Below are 17,780 nucleotides of genomic sequence, written 5' to 3'. Positions count from 1 at the left end.
ATGGGTGTTGAGTGGACACAGGTGATCCTGAGGTATATAAAGTTCAAAGTAAAATTTATTATTAATGTACATATATGTCTCCATATATGGATTCATTTTCTTGTGAGCATTCACAATAGATCTATAGAATAATAACCATAATATGATCAATGAAAATCCCCCCCCCCCAACTAGGACATTCAACCACAGTGCATGTAGTGTTCTCGTGCAGTGTGTTGAAACTCTGAACACCAAGTTAAACCGGAGCCAATGAAGACAGAGTCGCAGTAAGATTAACCGTTTACTGTTCACTCTTCCACGATAACGTATGGTGAAAACTGTTGATAAAATAATACAAAATATATACAGTATCTGTTTCCTTCTTGGCACCACATTTGCATCATAAATATTTGTAAAAATAAAACTACAACAAACTGTATTACATTAAAGTCTCATTAAAGTACAACATACAGGCATAATCTGCTTAAGCCATCAACAGCTTTAGGTAGACTCCAACACAATTTTTCCAGCAATGCTTTCAAAGGCACAAGAAAATAAACCTCATCAACCATAATTTCTTTTAACAGAATCAGCGTTAATATTTTTACTTCAACATATCAACTGTCATGAACTTACGTCGTTGCTTCTATGATGTTTCTTTGTGGGGAGAAATGGAGCTTTTCGCGTTGGTCCTGCACGTGCAAGCCCCCACTTTCCTGTTCCTCCAAACTGGAACTGACCCACAAAATGCGACAAAGTCGGGGGGGGGGGGGGGGGGTGATATCATCGGATGCCACGATACATTACAGACAATGAACCTTGCCTTCATTAAACTGTAACGTAGCCCGATATGGCCTTTGCGGAAAGCAATCGGCAGCCCACCCTCCCTCCTGTGAGGAGTGACCACTCACCTGGCCTCCTCCATGTTCGCCTTGATGGTCCAATCTTCCTTGATGCTTCGATCGGTGAGAAATGGAGCCGATCGCGGCCCCTGGCCCTTGTGCTCACGATCCCCCCCCCCCCGTCGTGGAATTTTCTTGGGGACAGCAGAGCGTTAGATTCCTCGATTGAACTCCAGGCTGTAAGTCACAGACTCCAACAGTTTCCGAAGGGCAATTGAGGCAAAAGGAGCAGGTAGACAAAGCGAAACAATTGACTATCTGGAAGATATCGCCCGACAAATCATTGTTTGCTGGCACCATCTCAGCAACTCTAAATGTACCAGTTGGGCACATTCACACCTTAACACTGAATTCCACAGTTTCAGATAACCAGCCATACCAGTTTTGCAATCTCATATTTCCGGCATTTATTGTTTTCCTGTCTCTTTTTCTGATCTTTATTTCTCTCTCCTGAACTGCACCTCTTCCAGGCGTGCTTTACAATTCACTACAACACACACGCAGGTCAGGCAGCAGATCGCGGGCACTCTACATTGGCACCAGAAGCCTGGCGGCCACATCTGGGCTGCTGTACGTGATCCTTGCCGATCTGATTTGAAGCAAATAATGCATTTCACAAACAAGAGAAAATCTGCAGATGCAGGAAATCAAAGTAACACCAACAAAATGCCAGAGGAACTCAGCAGGCCAGGCAGCATCTATGGAAAAGAGTAAACAGTCGACGTTTTGGCCCAAGACCCTTCATCAGAACTCATGGTAACATGTCTGAACAACTGATGTCCTGTCACACTCACCTCAATAGTAAGCAAATGCTTTGAGAGGCTGGTCAAGGGCTACATCTGCAGCTTGCTACCACCCACACTGGACCCCCTAGTTCACCTACCAACACAACCAATCGACAGATGACGCAATAGCCACAGCTCAACACACCGTCCTTACACATCTGGAGAAGAAGGATGCTTATGTGAGAATGCTGTTCTTCATCTACAGTTCAGCATTCAACACCATAGTTCCCTCCAGGCTCGACAAGAAGCTCACAGACCTCAGCCTTCACCCTGCCTTGTGCAGCTGGATCCTGGACTTCCTGTCAGATGGCCAGCAGGTGGTAAGAGTGGGCTCCCTCACCTCTGCCCCTCTGACTCTCAACACAGGTGCCCCTCAGGGCTGAGTACTAAGTCCACTCCTTTACTCTCTGTTTACCCATGACTGTGTCGCCACCCACAGCTCCAATCTGCTAATTAAATTTGCCGATGACACTACACTGAACAATAACGAGGTGGCCTACAGGGAAGAAATCATCACCCTGACACAGTGGTGTCAAGAAAACAACCTCTCCCTCAATGTGGCAAAAACAAAGGAGCTGGTTGTGGAGTACAGGAGAAATGGAGACAGGCTAACCCCTATTGACATTCAATGGATCTGGGGCTGAGAGGGTAAAAGCTTTAAATTCTTTGGCATCCACATCACCGAGGACCTCACGTGGTCTGTACACACCAGCTGTGTGGTGAAAAAGGCACACCAGGTTCACCTCAGGCTGTTGAGGAAGTTTGGTATGGGCTCCCCAAGTCCTAAAAACTTGCTACAGGAGCACAATTGAGAGCATCCTGACTGGCTGCATCACTGCCTGGTACGGGAACTGTACTTCCCTCAATCGCAGGACTCTGCAGAGAGTGGTACGGACAGCCCAGCACATCTATAGTTATAAACTTCCCATGATTCAGGACATTTACAAAGACAGGTGTGTAAAAAGGGCCCATAGGATTATTGGGGAACTGAGTCACCCCAACCACAATCTATTCCAGCTGCCACCACTCAGGAAATGATACCACAGCATAAAATCCAGGGCCAACAGGCTCCAGGACAGCTTCTTCCACCAGGCCATCAGACTGGTTAATTCACACTAATACAATTGTATTTCTATGTTATATTGACTGTCCTGTTGTACATACCATTTTTTACAAATTACTATAAATTCAGACAGAGATGTAAATAAAGATTTTTACTCCTCATGTATGTGAAGGATGTGAGTAATAAAGTCAATTCAATTCAATGTGCTCACCCAGACGCATTACCAGTCGTGATGAAGGGTCTCAGTCTGAAACATCGACTGTTTACTCTTTTCCATAGGTGCTGCCTAGGCCGGCTGGTGGTGTAGTGGCACCAGCACCAGACTTCGAGGAAAATGGTCCCTAGTTCAAATCCAGCCGGCTCCTTGCTGGGTCGAGCGTCGAGCTAGCAACTTGACCTCATATAAACAGTCAAATGTTACGAAATGGCAAAAGTGCTGCCCAAGACGTGAAGAGGAACGGCAGTAGATGCTGACTGGCCAACATTTTGTGTGGACACGTTTCACTATGTTTCAGAGTTGCTGTTTACGTTGTTTGTTGTGTTCTGTTTTATTGCACTCCGTGTTGTCCTGCAGAACGTTGTGGACATGCTATGTGTTAGGGGAGTATTGCGGAGTTATGTGACTGTAGCGGATATTAATTCAAACAAGAACCAGGCTTCAGTTGTATTGTAGATGCAATTAAGTTCAGAAGCTCGTAATTAGCCTTCAAACTGCGGGCAGGAAACTGATTCACAGACTGACGATGCTGAGGTACGCCTCAAAATGCGCTGGTACACGTCATCAGTGACGTAACCTGGGGTCTTTGGGTGTCTCCCGTCTTTCAACATCAGGCACTGTCGCCCAGGCGACCCAGCTAAGACATTGCACGCTGTACGCACAGAACGATCGTCAAGACAACGGGGTTGTTTGAATTGGCCTGCATCAAACCGGGCAACATGGCCAAGTTATTCGCACCATTGTGACTTGAGTTCAAGCTGGCAGACCGGACGGATCACAAACAAGAGAAAGTCTGCTTTTTCTTCCATCGGTGCATAACCTGCTTCCAGAGATAGAGACAGTGAGAGCGAGAAAGGGAAGGGAAGGACAGGTGGTCACAGCTACCTGGACTATATCTCGTCCCACCCTGTTACTTGTAAAAATGCCATCCTCTTCTCTCAATTCCTCCATCTCTGCTGCATCTGCTCTCAGGATGAGGCTTTTCATTCTGGAACGAACATTTCCTCCTTTTTCAAAGAAAGGGGCTTCCCTTCCTCCACCATCAACACTGCCCTCAACCGCATCTCTTCCCTTTCATGGACGTCTGCTCTCACCCCATCCTCCCGCCATGCTACCAGGGATCGGTTCCTCATGTCCTCACCTACCACCCCACCAGCCTCCGCGTCCAGCACATAATTCTTCCCCCATCTCCAATCGGATCCCACCCCCACTTTCTGCTTTCCTCAGGGATCACTCCTTATGCGACTCTCTTGCCCGATTGTCACCCCCCCCCCCCCACTGATCTTCCTCCCGGCACTTATCCTTGCAAGCAGAATAAGTGCTTCACCTGCCCCTACACCTCCTCCCTCACTACCATTCAGGGCCCCAAACAGTCCTTCCACATGAGGTGACACTTCACCTGAGAGACTTTTGGGGGGGGGGGGGGGTCATATACTGTGTTCGGTGCTCCCAGTGCGGCCTCTTGTATATCGGTGAGACCCGACGTAGATTGGGAGACTGCTTCACCGAGCACCTACGCTCCGTCCACCAGAACAAGCGGGATCTCCCAGTGGCCACCCATTTTAATTCCACTTCCCGTTCCCATTCCAATACGTCCATCCACGGCCTCCTTCACTGTTGCAATGGGGGCACACTTAGGTTGGAGGAACAACACCTTATACCCCTGCTGGTATGAACGTCGATTTCTTGATCTTCCAGTAACGCCTCCACCCTCCCCCCTTCACCACTTCCCACCCCCTTGTCCCTCTCTCATGTTATGTCCTTGCCCGCCTATTGCCTCCCTCTGGTGCTCCTGCCCCTGCCTTTCAAATCTACTCCTCAGCTTTTTATTCAGTCCTGCCAAAGGGTGTCGGCCCGAAACGTCGACTGTACGTTTTTCCATTGATGCTGCCTGGCCTTCTGAGTCCCTCCAGCATTTTGTGTGTGTGTATACCAGATGGATGTTGTCTTGTAGCCTATCAAACAGGGTCACAGGTGTTGGCAATCAATAGTTTTTGTGTGCCAACCGTATTGGTGTAGTCAGAGACAGCCCTGACAACATTAACTTTAGGTGCCTGGGATTTCTGCCCCCAGAAGCTTTTAGACTACAGTCGACCCTCCTTAGCCGCGAGGGATTGGTTCCAGGACCCCTCGCAGACACCAAAATTTGTGGATGCTCAAGTCCCTTATTTAACCTGTCTCAATGTGGTGGATCCTAGGACCCAGCGGAACCTGAGACCCTATTTAACCTGTCTCAGTGCGGAGGACATTAGGACCCAGCATCAGAGCTCCGAATCCACAGTGTTTCTGTTCACGAAAATAATCACGATCGCGATTGAAAATAAAGTGGAAATAATAAAGCGATCGGAAAGAGGGGAAACGCCATCGATCATTGGAAAAGCATTAGGCTACGCCAGTCAACGATCGGAACAATTTTAAAGGATAAAGTGAGAAAGGCTCTGCCCCGATGAAAGCTACAATTATTACTAAGCAACGCAGTGGTTTAATTATTGAGTTTTGGGTTTTTGATCCTCCACATCAACCCGGCACAGTGGAGAGCGCAATCGGGAACGATCTGTCACTAGATCGAACCATAGGTTCTTAAGTGTTTTATATGCATAGAAAGGTAAAATATATTCTATATACGAATGCAAACGTTTGACTAACTGACACTAAATAATACCGGATGTACCTGTTCCGACTTACTTAGTAAGAGAAGCTCCGATTTTTTTCGATCCCGATCCACGGTACTTTAAATCATCTCCAGATTACTTATAATACCTAACACAATATAAAATAGTTGTTATACTGCATTGTTTAGGGAATAATGACAAGGAAAATAGTCTGTACATGCTCAAACAACGAGTGCTGGAAGAGCACTTCCGGGTTTTCCCGAGTCACGGTTGGTGGAATTTGCGCAGGTGGAATTCACGGATAAGGAGGGCCGACTGTACTTGTGTGAATTACAAAGATGTTTGAACATTCAGAGGTGTCTGTAACTGTAGATATGGAATTCAAAGGAAGCATTGTATTGAAGGAAACTCTGCCATTGTAACTACTGTATTGTATCAGCTACTCTACCCTTTGACCTTAAGGATATAGACCCATGATGTACAGTACCTGTGGGTTTGTGAGTGTCTCCAGAGAGAATCTCCGGAACGGTGCCTCCTCGTTGTGCTGAATAAAGACTCCATATCGCCAGCTTCTGTGTCCCTGCAGTTGCTTCACTCACAGTCTCAACACCACGTTGCTGCCGGAGTGTGTGGCGAGGCTTGCGGGCTGCCCCCAGCAGGCTGCAAACGACACACTTCTCTGTATATCTCGATCGCCCGGCGTACGTGTGACAACTAAAGCTAATCTTTTAAAAATCTATTTCAATGGCCACGTTCCTCCGCCGTTTCCGATCACAAGACCTGTTAGTTGATGCGAATCCAGCCTCCCCCACAGACTCCTTTCCCCAGAGGTATTTCATGTGGTGCCAGACATTTTCCCCCAAGTTCAGCCCCCGGTCCTAACCCCCTGCCCTCCTCACCACCATCGATAGGCTCACAGGTCCCAAACCTGGCTCGTACTCAGCGTCCAGCCTCATGATTCACTGGCCACAGCCAATCGCCCGAAGACTATGAGAACCCGGGGAATATGGGGAGAAGAGGTTACAGGGAAACTCAGTGGGCGGGGGGGGGGGGGGAGATTGAGATTTACTGTGAGCTGGCATGGATTTGAAGGGCTGAAAGTCTATGTCTATGTCAGAAGGAGATATTGAGAGCACTCACCTCTGGCATCAATGTTCCTGCCCTGGACATTTGCTCCTTCACCTCAGACGATGACCTGCACTCACCTGCGCCTGCTGGCTCTAGGCTTTGGTCGGCTGACCCCGTCCCTCTCTCTGCCCCAGTGAGGACAGTTGTCCTGAAACAGGGAAAGCAATCTCTCCCCCACCCCCCTCCCTCCCTCCGTCTCGGATTTCCACCACTTTCTGTTCAGAGAGAGGTCAATAGACAATAGGCCATTGAAGTAGGCCATTCGGCCCCTCGAGCCAGCACCGCCATTCGATGTGATCATGGCTAATCATCCTCAATCAGTACCCCGTTCCTGCCTTCTCCCCATATCCCTTGACCCCGCTATCTTTAAGAGCTCTATCTAACTCTTTCTTGAAAGCATCCAGAGAATTGGCCTCCACTGCCTTCTGAGGCACAGCATTCCGGAGATCCACCACTCTCCGGGTGAAAAAGCTTTTCCTCAACTCTGTTCTAAATTGGCCTACCCCTTATTCTTAAACTGTGGCCTCTGGTTCTGGACTCCCCCACCATCGGGAACATGTTTCTTGCCTCTCGCGTGTCCAATCCCTTAATAATCTTATATGTTTCAATCAGATCCCCTCTCATCCTTCTAAATTCCAGTGTATACAAGCCCAGTCGCTCCGAGAGAGATGAAGAGAGGGTGAAGAGGGGAGAGACAGAGAGATAGCGAGGGGGAAAGAGGGAGAGAAAGAGAGAGAGACAGACAGAGAGACATAGATAGAGAGTGAGAGAGAAGAGGGAGGGTAAGATATGGAGAGAGAGACAGGGGGGAGACAGAGAGAGGGAGAAAGAGAGAGGGACAGAGACAGAGAGAGATAAAAAATAGGTCAATAGAGAGCAGGAGAGAGTGAGAGAGAGAGCGAGAAATGGAGAAAGAGGGAGAGTGAAAGGGACAGAGAAAGAGAGAGAGTGAGAGTAAGGGGGAAGAGAGAGTACCAGAGAGAACAGGAAGACAAGGGCAGTTCACAAGAGAGACTGTGAAAGAGGCCAGGGAGTGGGTGAAGGGTTACTGCGTGTGGGGGGGGGGGTGGATAACTGCTGTGCGTTGGGAGACATTACCTTCCTCACGATTCTCGGTGTCACGTCGGTCTGCCTGCAGACGCTCAGTGCCAGTGGGGTCTGGAGTCCCACTCGCCGACGGATGGTGAATTGTCTGGGGCAAAATACAGAACCGGCCATTAACTGGAGACCGGAGTACAATTAGCCTCACCTACCCCCTCCTCCCGTGTGTAAACTGGATGAAGCTCCAAGTTCAGAGTTCACTATCTGTCACCATTTCTATCCCGAGGTTCATTTTCTTGCAGGCATTTACAGGAAGTATAAAAATACAACAGAATCTATGAAAACTTATACATAAACAAAGACTGATGAATAGCCAGTACGCAGAAGAAGACAAACTGTGCCAATAAAAAAAAATACAAAGAACATGAGTTGTAAAGAATCCTGGAAAGTGAGTCTGTAGGTTGTGGAATCAGTGTTGAGGTGAGTGAAATTATCCACGCCGGTTCAGGAGTCTGATGGCTGAAGGGTAATAACTGTTCCTGAACCTGGAGATGTGGAACCCAAGGCTCCTGTACCCCCTGCCCGATGGTAGTAGTGACAATTGGATGGTGGGGGGTTGTGGGTGATGGGACGCTGTTTCCTTGTGGTAGTGCTCACTAGTGGGGAGGGCTTTGCTCGTGATGGACTGGGCTGTATCCACTGCTCCCAGTAAATTTTTCCATTCCTGGGCACTGGTGTTTTCATACCAGGCCGTGATGTGACCAGATAGGATATTCTCCCCTGGGCATCTATTTGTCAAAGTTTTTGGCGGCACAGAACCCCACACTGCTTCCATGTTCCCACCCGTCCTCCCTACCTTCCTCACGGTTCCGTGCTCCATCTTCCTCTCCAGTCAGATTCCACCATCTTTGTCACCTTGACCTCTCATCTCCAGAGAGAACATCGAGAGGATCTTTCCAATAGGGGAGAGTCTAGGACCAGAGAGCACAGCCTCAGAAATCAATTGTTTCCCTTAGAACAGAGATGAAGAGGAATTTCTTTAGCCAGAGGGTGGTGAATCTGTGGAATTCATTACCACAGATGTTGTGGAGGCCAAGTAAGTGGGCAGAGGTTGATAGGTTCTTGATTATTAAGGGCATCAAAGGCTACAGAGAGAAGGCAGGAGAAGGGGAGCTAACCATACTGTGCTTAGAGTGAAACATTTTAAAAATAGCGTCAGTTGTGTGAATTTGTGTTCAAAAAGCAGTGATATTTGTCACTGATAGTTGGCAAGAAATAAGCAGCAATACAATTCAGAACAGTTTTGCTCACTGCAGTTTCAAGCATTCAAATGTGAAACAAACAATTTCACTACGTGAACAAGACAGGAACTATAACGAATTTGAAGGCATCGACAAACATCTTGAATGTTACGATGAAAGTGAAGATTTTGGAGGATGCAATTGCTGAAAGCGTTATATGAAGGCAGTCCATTATTCACACTAGGTGTCTGCACTGATTTTGTTCATTTCAGCCAATCAAAAGAACATGGCAACATAGTCCTGGATGAATTCCTACGACAATAGCTAAAATACAAAGTTTTATGATATTCTCGTAGTATTGGTAGTCTCCCAGTTTTATTCTGTATTTACTTTAAATACATAAATTGCTACTCAGTTAAATGGTAGTTTGCCTTTTTTTTAATACCTTTTTAACTACTTCCATGAAACTTCGGCTGTTTGGGGCAGCCAGTTAATTGGACCAAAATATACTGGTCCCAATGTGTCCCGATTAACCGGATGCACTCGATGTGTAAATGTATGCAGGTGGTGAATAAAGTTGGTCCTTCAAGCTAACTTATGAAAGTTCTCAGTTCTGACATAAAGTCATTGACTGGAAACGTGAACCGTTTCTCTCACCATACCTGCCGACTGACCTGCTGAGTGTTTTCCGCATTTGCTGTCGTTATCGATGGGTCCAGCCCTGATGAAGGGTCTCACGTGGTTGTGATTTACTACTCCGCTGAGAGGCCTCTTCGAGGGCTGCCTACCCTGAGGAAGTTTAAGTCTTTGAGGGGAGTTCAGCGAGACTCAGAGGGCATATAATAGGGCAAAAATTGGTGGGAAGTTAGATTGAGTATTTTAAAACTAACAGAAGGGAACTACAAAGTAATTAAGAAGGAAAAGATGAAATATGAAGGTAAGCTGGCCAATAATATTTAAGAGGATACAAAAAGTTTCATCAGATACATGTAGAGTAAAAGAGAGGCGAGAGCGGATATTGGACCACGATGCTGGAGAGGTAGTAATGGAGGACAAGGAAATGGCGGACAAACTGAATAAGTATTTTGCATCAGTCTTCACTGTGGAAGGCACTAGCAGTAAGCCTGAAGTTTGAGAGTGTCAGGGGGCAGAAGTGAGTGAAGTTGTCATTGCTAGGGAGAAGGTTCTTGGGAAACTGAATGGTCTGAAGGTGGATAAGTCCCCTGGACCAGATGGTGTACACCCCAGAGCTCTGAAAGTGGTGGCTGAAGAGATTTGTAATGATCTTCCAATAATCATTTGATTCCAGCATGGTTCTGGAGGACTGAAAAATTGCAAATGTCACTCCATCTTTCAAGAAGGCAGGGAGGCAGAAACCGATAGGCCAGTTCGTCTGACCTCAGTGGTTGGGAAGATGTTGGAGTTGATTGTTAAATATGTAGTCTCAGGGTACTTGGAGGCACATGGTAATATAGGCCATAGTCAATTTGGTTTCCTCAAGGGAAAATCTTGCCTGACAAATCTGTTGAAATTCTTTGAAGAAGTAACAAGCAGGATAGTCAAAGGAGAATCAGTTGATGTTGTGTACTTGGATTTTCAGACGGCCTTTGAAAAGGTGCCACACATGAGGCTGCTTACCAAGCTGCAAGCCCATGGTATTTACAGGAAAGGATTAGCATGGATAAAGCAGTGGCTGATTGGCAGGAGGCAGAGAGTGGGAATGAAGGGAGCCTTTTCTGACTGGCTGTCGGTGGCTAGTGGTGTTCCACAGGGGTCTGTGTTGGGACTGCTTCTTTTTACGTTATATGCCAATGATTTGGATGATGGAATTGATGGCTTTGTGGTCAAGTTTGCAGACAATATGTAGATAGGTGGAGGGGCAGGTACTTTTGAAGAAGTAGTGGGGACTTAGACAGATGAGGAGAATGGCAAAGAAGTGGCAGATGGAATACAGTGTCAGGAAGTGTGTGGTCATGTATTTTGGTAGAAGAAAGAAAAGGGGTGACTATTTTCTAAATGGAGAGAAACACAAAAATTTGAGGCGCAAAGGGACTTGGGAGTCCTTGTGCAGGTTAATTTGCAAGTTAAGTTTGTGGTGGGGAAGGCAAATGTGATGTGATTCATTTCAAGAGGACTAGAATGTATAAGCAAGGATATAATGTTGAGGTTTTGTAAAGCACTGGTGAGGCCTCATTTGGAGTATTGTGTGCAGCTTTAGCCCACTTATCTTAGAAAGGATACGCTGAAATTGGAGAGGGTTCAAAGGAGGTTTATGACAATGATTCCAGGATTGAAAGACTTGTCATATGAAGAGTGTTTGATGGCTCTGGGCCTGTATTCACTAGAATTCAGAAGAATGAGGGGTGATCTCATTGAAACCTTTCAAATGTTGAAAAGCCTCAGTGGACTTGACGTGGAGAGATGTTTCCTACGGTGGGGGAATCTAAGACCAGAGGACACAGCCTCAGAATAGAGGAGTGTCCATTTGGATTGGAGATGAGGAGGAATTCCTTTAGCCAGAGGGTGGTGAATCTGTGGAATTCATTGTCACAGGTAGCTGTGGAGACCAAATCATTGGGTATATTTAAGGCAGAGGTTAATAGATTCTTGATTAGCCAGGGCATGAAGGAATGTGGGGAGAAGGCAGGAGATTGGGGCTGAGAGGGAAAATGGATCAGCCATAATGAAATGGCAGAACAGACTCGATGGGCCAAATGGCCTAATTCTGCTCCTATATGTTATGGTCTGATGGTCACACACACACACACACACACACACACACACACACACACACACACACACACACACACACACACACACACACACACACACACACACCCTGACATGAGAACTAGACAGCAGACACTAGAACACTACAGCACAGTACAGGCCCTTTGGCCCTCGATGTTGTGCTGACCCATATATTCCTTATAAAAGTACACACTACCCTGTAACCCTCTATTTTTCTTTCATCCATGTGCCTGTCCAAGAGGCTCTTAAATACCCCTAATGTTTTAGCCTCCACCACCATCCCTGGCAAGTCATTTTACCCTCTGTGTAAAAAACTTACTCCTGATGTCTCCCCTAAACTTCCCTCCCTTAATTTTGTACATATGCCCTCTGGAGTTTGCTATTCGTGCCCTGGGAAACAGGTACTGGCTATCCACCCTATCTATGCCTCTCATAATCTTGTAGACCTCTATCAAGTCCCCTCTCATCCTTCTACGCTCCAAAGAGAAAAGTCCCAGCTCTGCTAACCTTGCCTCATAAGATCTGTTTTCCAATCCAGGCAACATCCTGGTAAATCTCCTCTGCACCCTCTCTATATCTTCCACATCCTTCCTATAATGAGGTGACCAGAACTGAACACAATACACTAAGTGTGGTCTCACCAGAGATTTGTAGAGTTGCAACATGACCTCTCTACTCTTGAACTCAATTCCCCTGTTAATGAAGCCTAGCATCCCATAGGCCTTCTTAACTACCCTATCAACCTGTGCAGCGACCTTGAGGGATGTATAGATTTGAACCCCAAGGTCCCTTTGTTCATCCACACTCTTCATCCACTGACCATTAACCCTGTACTCAGCCTTCTAGTTTGTCCTTCCAAAATGCATCATCTCACACTTATCCAGATTGAACTCCATCTGCCACTTTTCTGCCCAACTCTGCATTCTGTCTAGATCCTCTTGTAACCTTCAACAACCTACAGCTCCATCCACAACTGCTCCAATCTTCGTGTCATCCGCAAACTTTCTCACCCATCCTTCTGCCTCTTTATCCAGGTCATTTATAAAAATCACGAGGAGCAGGGGTCCCAGGACAGATCCCTGCGGCACTCCACTAGTCACCGACCTCCAGGCAGAATACTTTCCTTCCACTACTACCCTCTGCTTTCTTCCTGTAAGCCAATTTTTTATTGAAACAGCCAAGGTTCCACTGATCCTATGCCTCGTGGGGGACTAGGAGCAGGAGTAAGCCGTGTCAAGCCTCCTCCACCATTCATTCGACCATGGCTGATCAGCACCACCTTTTCCCCAGATCCTTTAACTCCCCTGCTATGCAAAAATCTGTCTAACTGTGTCTTCATATATTCAACGAGATAGCCTCGACAGCTCCCCTGGGAAGAGAATCCTACAGATTCACCACTGTCTGGGAAAAGCAATTTCTCCTCATCTCTGTCCTAAATCTATTCCTCCGAATCTATGTCCCTAGTTCTCGTCTCACTCACCTGTGGAAAACGACTTTCCTGTTGAAGGAGAGCTCTGTGGGTTGTTTAGGCTCGTTGGCACTGAACATAGGTCTGTGGTGCAGAAGGAAGCGGGGGGAGGAGAGGGGAGCGGTAGTGATAGGGGACTCGATAGTCAGGGGTACAGTCAGGCGATTCTGCAGATGTGAACAGGACACCCGCATGGCATGTTGCTGGGGTCAGGGATGTCTTGGATTGTGTCCACATCATCTTGCAGAGGGAGAGAGAGCAGCCAGATGTCTTGGTTGATGAAGGAAAAGCAAAGAGGTCCTGAAAAGAGGGCTAGGCAGGAAGCTGAAAAGCAGGACCTCCCGGGTAGTAATTTCTGGATTGCTGCCTGTGCCACGTGCCAGTGAGGGTAGAAACAGGAAGATCTGGCAGATAAATGCGTGGCTGAGAAGCTGGTGCAGGGGGCAGGGCTTCAGGTTCTTGGATCACTGGGGTCTCTTCTGGGGGGGGGGGGGGTAGGACCTGTTCAAATGTGGTTGGTTGTTCCTGGACCCGAGGGGAACCAATATTCTCGTGGGCAGGTTTATTGTAACCGTTGGGGAGGGTTTAAACTAATTTGGTAGGGGGTGTGGGAACCGGAGTGAAGGGACTCAGGATAGGACAGATGATATAAAAGCAAAGAATCAAAAAGGGTAGCAAATACAGTACTCAAAGTGTTATATCTCAATGCACGGAGTATAAGAAATAAGGTGGACTATTATAGATCGTCGGGTATGATGTTGTGGCCATCACGGAACCGTGGCTGAGGGACGGTTGTAGTTGGGAACTGAATGTCCAAGGTTACACATCGTATCGGAGGGATAGGAAGGTCGGCAGAGGGGAGCATAAGGTAAAAGAACCCTTGGGAACCAATGTTCACACTATGATTGAGTTCAACTTGAAATTTGATAGGGAGCAAGTAAAGTCTGACGTAGCGGTATTTCAGTAGAGTGAGGGAAATTGCAGTGGTATAAAGAGGAGTTGGCCAAAGTTAATTGGAAGGAGTTGTTGGCAGGGACGACAGCAGAGCAGCAATGGTGTGAATTTCTGGGTAAAATGAGGAAGGTGCAGGATAGATGTCTTCCAAAAACAAAGAAATACTCAAATAGCAAAATCGTACAAATGTGCCGGACCAGGGAAGTCAAAGCTAATGTAAAAGCAAAAAAGAGGGATTCAACAAAGCAAAAATTAGTGGGAAGACAGACGATTGGGAAGCCTTTAAACCCCTACAGAGAGCAACTAAAATAACCATTAGGTGGGAAAAGATGAAATATGAAAGCAAGCTAGCAAACAATATCAAAATGGAGAGTAAAAGCTTTTGCAAAGGTAACTGGTCAGCTTGCAGCCCTTCCTGTGACTTCCATTGCGCTGCTACTTGCCCAGAGCAACGTTTTCTCTAAGGTGTTCACCCACACACATCTTCTGCTACTAGAGCACAAGGGAATTTAAACTGCACACAAAATGCTACCACCCTCTACCTCATTGGCATGTTACATATATTTCACGATTGTACACAATCGCATTTCCTTTACCGGTTTCTGATGCGGGCGGTGTTGGCAACGTGGAGTTGGTGAGGATTTGTCTGCAGATCTTAGAACTGGCTTATTTATACTGTTTTTTATCGAAGAAACTATTGATTCACTATGTCAAATTTTGGGCGTGAAGCACAAAAAGAACTGCCAGTTCATTTAAAGCAGATTGGCTTAATGAAACAGTAGCAACCTCCACACCGAAAGCTCATGAGATCAGGAACGTGCAGCTATGAGAAGTGTCTATGTACGGCACTGAAACTGGTGTTACCTACATGCACTGTCGCGATGCAAAAGTTGCTGGAGAATTTGCAAGTGGGAAGAAGTTGAGTGGTATTTGGAAACTTGACATTTTAAAGCGTCATTTAGCAAGCCAATCACATATGGTTGGTGTTCAAAAGCTCCAGCGAGAAGATCCTTCATTACCCACTGTTACGTATGTTTTGTGAGAGGGCAGAGAGAGAAAATGATCAAACCGAGAGGAGATCAAAGTTCTTATTGACAGTGTTTTGCTGGCTGTCATAATGAATACAGGTGTTCCCCCCCCCCCCCCTTTACAAAGGTAGAACGTTCCTATGAAACCTTTCTTAAGCGGAAATGGTGTAAAGCGAAGAACCATAAATTTATATGGGAAAAATTTTCATAAAAGAGGGAATCCTCTTTGAAATGCGAGAACAGGTTGCTAATGTAGGTCTTTTGTAAAAGCGAAGCGGCGCAAAGCGAACGCTCGTAAAGCGGGGAGCACCTGTACCTCTATATGTAGAGCTCAGTGAGCGCATGTTGTTGTCACTGGGTAAAAAACTGCACAGGAAAGGATACACACAAAATGCTGGTGGAACACAGCAGCACAGGAAAGGATTTTTGTGCACACTGGAATTAGAGGGAACATTGACCCAGAGTCCACAGAAATTTGGTAAATTATCACAAACGTGCCTCCTATAACTTTCGCCATTTCTTTCACTATCCTAGGATGCATCCCATCGGGACCAGAAGACGGGTCTACCTCTGGGCCCAATAGTTAGTTAATCATACCTCCTTCGTGCCAGTGGTTGTATCGAGCTACTCACCAGCTCACCACCCATGGCATCCGTAACCTCTCTCTTTGGCATGATGGACATGTCTTCAGTTGTTCAAGGCCTCAGCCATTTCCAGAGGCTGGTCTGAGGTGATATCGTCCACCCTTCCTACCGGTCCGCTCTGGGTTCTCCGAGCTGCTCCTCCATCTCTGCACGGCGATGCATTCCTGAAGGTCTGTGATCTGGTTCAGTCGCCGACAGACCTGCTCCAGGTACCCGAGGCCTGATTTGCTGGCTTTCGGCTCCCGCCCACTCCCCTGCAACAAAGGAATGCAAGGAGAGTTGGGCAGAGGGGTCAGAATGTGCCCCTTGGGCGGGGAGTTAACTCCTTCACCACCAGTGCCCTGAGAACATGGCTTCAGGGCCTCAAGGCCTGTGAATGCATACAATGACTCGCCCCACACACACACACACACACACACACACACACACATGCATATCAACACACAGATACATATTTACACACACACACACACAAACCTCTCATCACATCTCACACACCTTTTTCTCACACAAACCTCATACACACACACACACACACACACACACACACTCTCTCTCTCTCTCTCTCTCACACACACACACACACACACACACACACACACACACACACACACACACACACACACACACACACACACACACACACACACACACACACAGACCCTGTCGCTGATGGACTGACCCTGGGGGCTTGGAATGCAGAAGCTGCCCTGGACAGATTCCTGCGATGTCTCCCAGCTGAGGCGACATGCCTGCTAACAGACCTCGGTCAGGAAACTCCTCCCAGGTGAGATTAGATAGCATTCCTGCCACATTCCGTTCCAGAGGGTAGGGCACAGGCTGAGGGAATGTGCAGCTATTCCGAGGGGTCCTACGGATCAAGAGGGAATGTGAGTGAGGGGGTCACTCCGAACTCTGGGTCCCCTTGTGGGGTGGGGGTGGGTCACCAGTCAGTGAGGGAGGGGAGCTGTCAGCGAGTGACCTCGTGGACAGTGGCAATGGGAGGGTGTGTACACAGTCATACAACAGGCCCTTCAGCCCATCAAGTCTGTACTGACCGCTGATCTCAGATTAACACCCATGCCATCTGCTGGATGAATGCAGCGGGCTGAGAAGCATCTGTGTGTGTGGGGGTGGGGGGAGGAACTTTTGGCGTCTCTCTCCTCCCCCCAGACAGGCTGCCTGATTATGTGTTGCTCCATCTTTTGTCTTCATTAACCTCCCCCCACCTCCTCTATCAACTCCCCCCAGATATCACCCCTCACTCACACGCTAGAGGACAATTCTCAGCAGCCATCGACCCCACACGCCTTTGGGACATGGGAGCATCGGGGGGGGCACGGGGAGTGGGGGGAAACCTTCGCGGTCAAAGGGAGAACGTGCAAACTCCACACAGACTGCAGTGATGGTGTCCCACATGTGTCTCTGCTTCTGTGTCCTAAAGCATTGTGTTTCTCTCACTGGTTCGACTCCCCAGCAGTCCCAGTATGGTCTCCCCCACTCCCTGAGGCCTACCTCTGTGTGTGAGCTGCTGTTGGTGGTCGAAGGTCCCTGGATTTCCTCCAGCTTAGGCTGGGAGTGTGACAGGGGCCTGGCTGAGAGGAAGAAACACTGCAGATGGGATATGGGGGCCCACCATGCTGGGCTCAGGTATCCCAGCCCCGTTTCCATGCCAACATCCTCTGGAGGGCCCTCTGCAGCTTCTGCCGGATCGGTTCCAGTTGAGGAGGGGGCCACCATCCAGGCCTCGGCCCAGCTGCAGCTCAGACCAATGTTGGGCTGGTGGCATTGCCAGGGAGACCTGCTGGAGCTGCTGGAGGCTGCTGGTGTGGGAGATCCCAGCCTGGGCTCCCTCCAGGCCAAGGTTCAGAGAGTCCTCACTGGCTGCATCCGCTCCGGAATCTTCCGGCATGGACTTGCTGCTGATCCTCAGTGCCTCACTCTGCACCCCCACCTCTCCGATCTCA

At 47.8% G+C, this 17,780-nt stretch overlaps 1 long non-coding RNA gene across 2 annotated transcripts; it reads right to left on the bottom strand.

Annotated features, from left to right (window-relative positions):
* Positions 1–267: 267 nt before the first annotated feature.
* Positions 268–16,582, bottom strand: LOC140733271 (uncharacterized). 2 transcript variants are annotated; one of them, XR_012100252.1, is made up of 4 exons: positions 16,496–16,582; positions 15,802–16,067; positions 5,632–7,878; positions 268–3,766 (listed from the first exon to the last, which is right to left on the bottom strand). It is a non-coding gene; the product is annotated as an uncharacterized lncRNA (long non-coding RNA). The 2 variants fall into 2 exon arrangements; XR_012100253.1 differs by lacking the exons at positions 15,802–16,067; positions 16,496–16,582 and adding an exon at positions 8,584–8,693.
* Positions 16,583–17,780: the final 1,198 nt, after the last annotated feature.

Source organism: Hemitrygon akajei, chromosome 1 (assembly GCF_048418815.1).
Source record: "Hemitrygon akajei chromosome 1, sHemAka1.3, whole genome shotgun sequence".
Classification (NCBI taxonomy): Eukaryota; Metazoa; Chordata; class Chondrichthyes; order Myliobatiformes; family Dasyatidae; genus Hemitrygon; species Hemitrygon akajei.
This window is presented reverse-complemented; position numbering and strand designations above follow the sequence as displayed.